Raw genomic sequence first — 8,043 nt, 5'->3', positions numbered from 1 at the left:
CCTTTAGCTTATTTTTGTCTGGGAAGCTCTTTATCTGTCCTTCAACTCTAAATGATAGCTTTGCTAGATAAAGTATTCTTGGTTATAGATCCTGGATTTTCATCACGTTGAATATTTTGTGCCAAGCCCTTCTGTCCTGCATAGTTTCTTTTGAGAAATCAACTGCTAGTCTTATGAGTGCTTCCTTGTAGGTAACTAACTGCTTTTCTCTTGCTGCTGTTAACATTCTCTCTTTGTATATAACCTTTGGCATTTTAATTATGATGTGTCTTGGTGTGGGCCTCCTGGTTTTGGGGACTCTCTGAGCTTCCTGGGATTTTATGTCTATTTCCTTCAACAGGTTAGGGAAGTTTTCCATCATTATTTCTTCAAATATATATTCAACTTCTTGTTCTTCCTCTTCAGGTGCCCCTATGACACAGATATTGTTACCCTTAATTTTGTCCCATAAGCTCCTTAAATTATTATACTCTTGGTTACTTTTTTCTTGCTGTTCTGATTGGGTGTCCTTGGCTTCCCCATCCTCTATATCGGTGGTTTGATCCTCTGTTGATTCCTTCTAATATACTCCTCATCTTAGATAATGTGTTCTTCATTTCTGACTGATTCCCTTTTATAATTTCCCTTTCCATTTTTATGTTTTTTATCTTTTTTGAAGTTCTTACTGAATTTATCTCCACTTCCCAAAAGTTCATTGAGCATCTTTATAACCAGTGTTTTGAACTCTGCATCTGTTAGATTACTTGACTCCCTTATATCTGGATCTCTGTTCTGTTCTCTCATATTGTTTCTTCTTTGTCTTCCAATTTTGGCTGCCTTTCTGTGTCTATTTCTGTGTACTAAACAAAGCTCTTAAGTCTCCTGGTCTTATTAGTGTGGATTTGTGAAGTAGGTGTCCAGTGGCACAGTCCTGAGAGGGGTTCAGCTGCAGGCCAAATTTAGCCCAAGCTTCAGCACCTCCGGGGCCACCTGTTAAGATTCAGCAAGCAATCCACAGATGCTGTGCTTACAGCTGCCTCAAAGGCCACACCAGAAATCGAGGACAGCTGCCTCCAGTGTGAGTCTAGGTGCTGCTCAGCAAGAAGCACCTGACTCGCTGAGGACATACCTGGATGTGGCTTGGGTGGAGCCACAAGTTTGGGGTTTCAGGGAATCCTCTGGGCAGAGAGACCTCTGTTATCCAATTTGATGACATCAGGGCTATGGTGGTGCCGTGTCTTCGCACTGGGAAGGGAAAGGGATCAACAGGAACAATGGATACCGCCAGCACTTCTGTACAGAGCAAATCTCACTTTTGCCCTCACTCCAACAATGTCTCCCTGTAAGTCCCTGGTGCTTCCTGTGCGCAGCCAAATCAGCACTGGTGCTCAAAGTGAGCAGGTCCATCACCACAAAAATCCACTTGTGGACACGGCCCCTTTAAGAGGAGTCTGAAGCTGCTGCAGCCTCTGTCTTACTCAGCCGCTCGGGACTAGGCAGCTCTGCATCCATGCTCCATCCTACCTTCTGCTGTTGTAGGGTGATTTCTTGGATTTCTCTATAGTTGTATGGTTTGTTTATCTAGATCCCCGGCGTTTTTCCTTGCTGCTGCTCCTTATTACTGTCATAACTTTGATTTGGTCGCCGGAGGGATGAACAGAGCCTCTATCATCTATGCCATTTTTTTTTTCTATCAGATATTAGGATCTTATAATTATTTGAAAATAATACTTATTTGCTATAAAAATGCTTGAAAACCAGTACTATGGGTCATGGTTTACTATTGGTTGATCTTCTTAAGTGGGGAGAAATTTGATCATGTTTACATTTGCAAAAGCCAACAGACCTGATTACACTACAGAGCACTGGAGGCAGAAGGAAATGAAGGCAGGGAGATCAATTTGGGGCTCTGACTATAGTCTAAGATGATAAAGGTTAGAATTAAGGCATTTGGTGCATTAATCTCAACAGAAATCAAAACTGATTGGATTTTGGTATGAGGGAGAGAAGTAGAAGTCAAGGTTGACTCCTAGGTTTCTGGCTTGGGCAACCAATTTGATTTTTATTAATGTAGCAAGTACAGGTGGAGGAGTAGGATACTCCTCCTACTGGAGGGAAGGTTGGAAATTTAGTTTGAACAGTTTAAGTTAGAGATACTTGTGGGACAACCAAATACAGTGGGATCATAATTTAAGTACATTAACTTGAGCAAATTCAACAGTGCAGGACATGGAGGAATATAAGAACTTCAATATGTCACCTTCCTAAGAGAATTTCAAGGGAAATTGTGACTATGTATGTTTTTTGGCTTATGTGTTGACTTTAGAATTTAACTTCCACTCCACTGTTACTGGTCTGAAGATAGAGGTATCCAGAAGGGAAGCTGAGAAGGTGTCCTAACTGCAATTGTAAAGATGGAGGACCCAGTGGTAGTTGAACCTGCAGGAACAGATGAACGGTGAAGAGAAAGTTTACCAATGAAAAGCAAAGCTCTGGAGGGTGCTAGTATTTAGGGGGAAGATAAAGAAATGAGAAGGAATAAGAGAGATGGGAAGAATGGTCAGAGAGGAAGGAAAGGAACCTGGAAATGCTGGGTTTCACAGAAGCCAAAGGAGGAGAGAAGCATTAGAGGTCAGAGGGTGAAAGTAAAAGGATGGCAGGAAAACATGCCTCAGCCCAAGAGACTGCGGGTTTTCTGTTGCAGGAGTAGTTGTCCTGCCCTGTGTGCTCTGTGTGCCCTGTGTGCCCTGTGTGGCCTGCTGTGGCCTGCTGTGGCCTGCTCTCAGGCTAAAGGCAGGAAAAAATCCTGAAACTCATCTCAGTCCCTCTCTCCTTCCAAGACTCAGCTCCCCTCCAGGGTTTGCCTGCTTTTGTTTCTTCTCCAGTACCCTCCTGTAGTTATGTTTTGTATTTCGTTTAGAGTTTATACTTGCTATGCCTGGGAAGGTCTGTCTGGTAGAAGCTCTCTCAATCATACCATTTTCATTTTAAAAGTTTAATTGTCATGATCCTGTGTTTAGTGGCTCACAGACATTGGAGACTATTTTCTTTCATTCTCGGAGTTGAATATAAGCTCAGTGCTTCGAGGCATCTGACCAGAGAAGGGGTGTTATTAAAGCACTGCTTTAAGTTTGCAATTTTTATTTAATTATTTATTAAATGTTTTAGCTTTTGTTTTTTTACAGCTTTATTGAAATGTAATTTACATACCATTCAATAGCTTTTAGTGTATTCACAGATAAGTAAAACTATCCCCACAGTCAATTTTGGAACATTTTAATTATCTCAGAAATGAACTCTATACCCTTTAGCTATTGCTCCCCCTCTTTCCATCTTCCCCCACTCCTTGGCCCTAAGCAGCCACTAATCTACTTGCTGTCTCTATAGATTTCCCTATTCTGGGCATTTCACATGACCATATGTGGTTTCTTTCTCTTGGCATAATATTTTCAAGTCTTGTCCATGCTGTAGTACGTATTAGTAACTCATTAGTTTTTATGGACAAATAATACTCCATTGTGTGGATATACCACATTTTGTTTATCCATTTATCAATTGATAGACATCTGAGTTATTTCTATCTTTTAGCTATTTTGAATAATGTTGCTATGAACATTCATGGACATATGTTTTGTGTGTGGACTTGTGTTTACATTTCTCTTGAGTTTATATCTAGGAGTGGAATTTTTTTTCACTTATGTGTGGTATTAGATGGTGTACCAATTTGTAACCTTTTCTAAGTGCTATTTTGGCACTTAGGTAACGTTTAGAAAGTGGAGGTTTTCCAGACATCTTCTTCAAAAGTATTCATTTCATAGTTCTGCACCAGATGATTTGATATTGATATATTGAAATAATAGCTACGCAAATAAACATTTCCTATTTTATAACTGATTCGTTTGTTGTAATGAGCAATAAGATCATTTCATATCTTTGTTCAAGAAACCTCATTAAATTCTGCTTACTTTTAAAAATGTTCTGTTTGGTTTGAATTTATAACTCTCTGCTCTTTCAAAGTTTCATAGTTATTTCTGGGTCCATAAGGGTTGCTAAGGGATGCTGGAATGCCAATTATATATAAATAACAGTCACTGTAGCTTCAGAAGTCAGAGATAATAGTGAGAGAATTATTGATTAGGAAAAGATAATAAAAGCCCTAGGCTAACAAACACAGATGCACTATGTGTCTCTAATTTTGTCTGTTTAGTCTTCTGTCATACATAAAGTCAAGATGCTAAAAGACTCCTGAAGATTAGAGTTGGTCTTTATGAATAATTATTTCAACAGCTATGGAAGAGAGCAGTAGCAAATTGTTTCTCACTTCAACCCCTTCAACTGAAGCTGGAGCTACAAAGGTTTAATTTAGTTTTACGTTTCTAAATTCGGTAGCCAGTCTAAGCTGTCCATTTGATTCCAAAGATTTGGACTCTAAGGATTCAAGTTTTTGAAAAAAATTGAAAGGAAAATTGAAGAGTGAGAAAGGTTTTCATTTCTTTAGTTGTAATCTAATACCAAAGGACCATTTGACATAGAAAAAGAACTTATAATTTGACGCTAGGAGATCTGGGTTTAGGGTCTTATTCTTCTATTTTACTAGATGTGTGACTTTGGAAACACACTACCTTTTCTGTGAGACAAGGAATATAATTCTTATTCTTTTCACAGAACTGTTATGGAAGTCAAGTAAAATATTTGTCAAAGTTCATTATGAAGGTAAAGAATTAGTTTTTGCTAATGAACATCATTATTAAATCGGATAACTCTTTTAATATATAGTTTTATTACACTTAAAATTAACTAAAAATGTGTTTATCTCATTTAAACTCTATCCATAAGAGATAAAATCTTTTTATTAAGATCTGTTGTCATAATAATCCTATAATCCACAACCCATAACCTCATAAACCAAGCCATTGCCACCATATATTTTAATTGCCAATAAAGTCACTGAAAGGAATAAAGTTACCTGTCTACTTGACTTGCAATGTGATGGCAAGTTTTACATGACTTTCATGCTTAGGCTTGAGAGTTACTTTCAGAAACGAATTCATTTCTTATAAGAACTAAACCAGCAGCAGGTTGTACTGCCATCACATGACTAGAAGAGTTAGCCTATGCTGTGGAGAACTTATCAGAGATTGAACCTTAAATTTACATATAATATAAAAAGTAAAATTATTTCGATATGTTGAGAAGCATTTAACAGAACTCTGATTGCAGATATAAATTGGTACTATTCATTCCTTTAACAAACATTTGTTGAGTTCCTGTTATGTGCAAGGGAGTGTGCTGTAGGCATTGGGCACAGCTTGAATAAAGCCTACTTTCATGGACTCCACATTCAGTAAGGGAGGAAGGCATTAAACAAATGATTGTAAAAACAATTAATGACAACAGAGATAACTCCTATGTGGGAAGAGACAGTTGCTATGAGAGCTTATGACAGGGGACTGAACCCAGTCTGAGGTGAAGGAAGCCTTTCCTGAGGTTGTGGCTCTTTAAATATGAACTCCATGATGAAAATGTTGGAGCGAGGGAGTGACATGATTGAGCTATTGGGGCTTTTAAAGGGTGCCTTCGGCAGCTGTGTGGAGAAAGGGTTAAAGTGGGTAGAGTATGGTGCAAGGAGAAAAAAGAGTCCTGCAAATGTGGTGCTTTGAGATACAGTCTGCACTGATTTTTGCAAACTATTGTTCATCTCAATTTATTTAATTTCACCAGAATTACGGTCCAAAAATTCTCATTGGAGTGTTCCTAACTTTTTCTTTCCCAGGCTGTTGAAGATTTGGTTTCAAAGGCTCTTCCAGTCATCCACATTGAAAATAAATTTTCTTTGTTTTAGCCATAAGCTTGTGAAGAACGGCCTAAGGTTACTTTCCTAGTTTTCTTATTACTATGAAAAGTCTATGTGTGGTCTGTTAAATTTATATTTTTTGTCATGCAATGAAGAAAAAATTATGGTGCTAGAGACTATAGGAAATGTAGTAAACAGAAATAGTCCTCGACAAAAGTAACTTTCCGCTTCAAAAATACTAGATGGGCTGGAGATCATTGAACTTACAGTTTTTCTCTTAGCAAATTTCTTAGCAGCTTATGGTTTTCACAAGAATTTGGAATTATAAGAATTTACAATTTTGTATTTTGAATATCACTTACTACTTTGTATTTCGAATATCACTTTAAAATGGAAAACTTCCTAGATAGTTATTTCCTTACATCAGAAATTAAGATTCTCTATGATCTTTATGACCTGACTGCACATTTCTTGCTTAAATCTTCAAATGCCTTTAATAACTCTAGCCCTTCTGGTGGAGATTCAGCAACACAGACTTTTCAAACTTGAGAACATTTTTTTTAAAACTTGGACCTAAGGTTATACATAAAGTCTAAAGCTTTTTGAAATAATAGCCTATAAAGTCTTGTACTGAAAGTGTGGTCTGTGGACTAGCTGTGAAATGCAGAATCCAGAATCTGGGTGGGGTGGAGGGAGGAGGGGGGAGGGTCGGGCACTTCACACCTGCTTAATTCGCATTCTAACTCGTTCCTCAGGTGATTTCCATGCTTTCATGCAGTCTGAATCCACTGCAATCTGATCTTTCTCTCTTTCTCTTTTTTTCGTACTACTAAATCTGTTTTTACCAAGGCCCCCAATGTCTTTTTTATCCAATGTGCCCCATTTGAAACCAATGTGTGTTTGAATAGACTAAAAAATGAAGACCCTATGCTTTCTTTCTGTTTGTTTACATCATTTCAGAATGAGCATACTTATTGTTAGATGCTGCCAGCAATGCTCTTTTTTTCCTTAATTTTTATTTTTCAATTAGAGTTGACAGTCAACATTATTTTATATTAGTTTCAGGTGTATAGCATAGTGGTTAGACATTTATACAATTTATAAAGTGATTCTCTCAATTTTTTCAGTATCCACCTGGCACAACACGTAGTTATTACAAAACAATGCTCTCTTACAGTCAGATGTGACATCCAGATATGATTTTGCTCAGTCTTGGCTGCTCCTTCTCCAAATGCTATTCTGCTTTGCCTGTGAATTATCACTTCTAATTTTCCTCTTATCTTTCTGCCTGTTCTTCTCAATCTCCTTAAGCTCAGCTTTCTCTATCCATTAAGTGTTTGAGTATCTGTCCTAAGCACTCTTCTTACTTTATACCCATGCCTCTCTTGGCAATGTCATCTACTCCCCGACTTCCTTCATCATTCATACATTCAACAAATATTTATTGAGGCCTGCAATGGTGCCAAACATTCTGTTGGGTGCTTGAGATACAAACATGCATAATAAACCTTGTACCTTCAAGAAGGCAGACAAGAGAACAAGAGACAGTTCCACTTGAGTGTATATGTGCTATAAGCAGTGTGTCTCTGGGAACACAAAGAAGACAAATTTGTGGGGGAGTCTGACAAGGTGTTGTGGAGGAAATGTTTAAATTACTTCAGATTTAGATTTTTCCCCTAGAATATTTCACAGGCATTTTCAACCAGTGTATATATAACAACAACAATAATAAAAATAAGCATCTTAAATTCTATTTTTCATTCTCTATTATCTATTGTATTGGTCAGGATAGGCTATGCTATACTGTGTAACAAAAGTAATCCCAAAATACTAGTGGTTTAAAAACAACAAAGGTCAATTTCTCACTCATGTAACATGTCCTTTGCAAGATGATGGTGAGGGGCTATGCTTATTGAGGTCATTCAGGGAGTAAATTGATGGACCAGCCATCATCTTAAGTCTTTGTGGTTATTGTGTCAGACTGAAAGAAAAAGAGCACTGGAAGCTTTTTATTTTTTTAAAAAAATTATATAATACATTATTATTAACTGTAATCCTTATGCTGTACATTAGATTCCCCAAACTTATTAATTTTGTAACTGGAAGTTTGTACCCCTTGACCAACATCAAAGATGTCAAGAGACAAGAGAATAAAGCCAGAGAATGTAACCCAAGCACGTGTCCTAGTAGAATGGGAGAGATTTGAAAATATTTGATGAACAGTACTAATGACCAGCATTCCTATCTTATTTGGGGGCACCTTCATATAC

General features: G+C 37.5%; 1 protein-coding gene across 3 annotated transcripts in view; it reads left to right on the top strand.

The window, feature by feature from the left end:
- Positions 1–8,043, top strand: part of CORIN (corin, serine peptidase) — a 207,960-nt gene that overhangs the window by 42,867 nt on the left and 157,050 nt on the right. The gene's annotated exons all lie outside the window — the stretch shown is intronic.

Source organism: Pteropus alecto, unplaced genomic scaffold (genome assembly GCF_000325575.1).
Source record: "Pteropus alecto unplaced genomic scaffold, ASM32557v1 scaffold57, whole genome shotgun sequence".
Classification (NCBI taxonomy): domain Eukaryota; kingdom Metazoa; phylum Chordata; class Mammalia; order Chiroptera; family Pteropodidae; genus Pteropus; species Pteropus alecto.
Note: the sequence above shows the minus strand (reverse complement) of the source record. Positions and strands in the feature narration are given on the sequence as shown.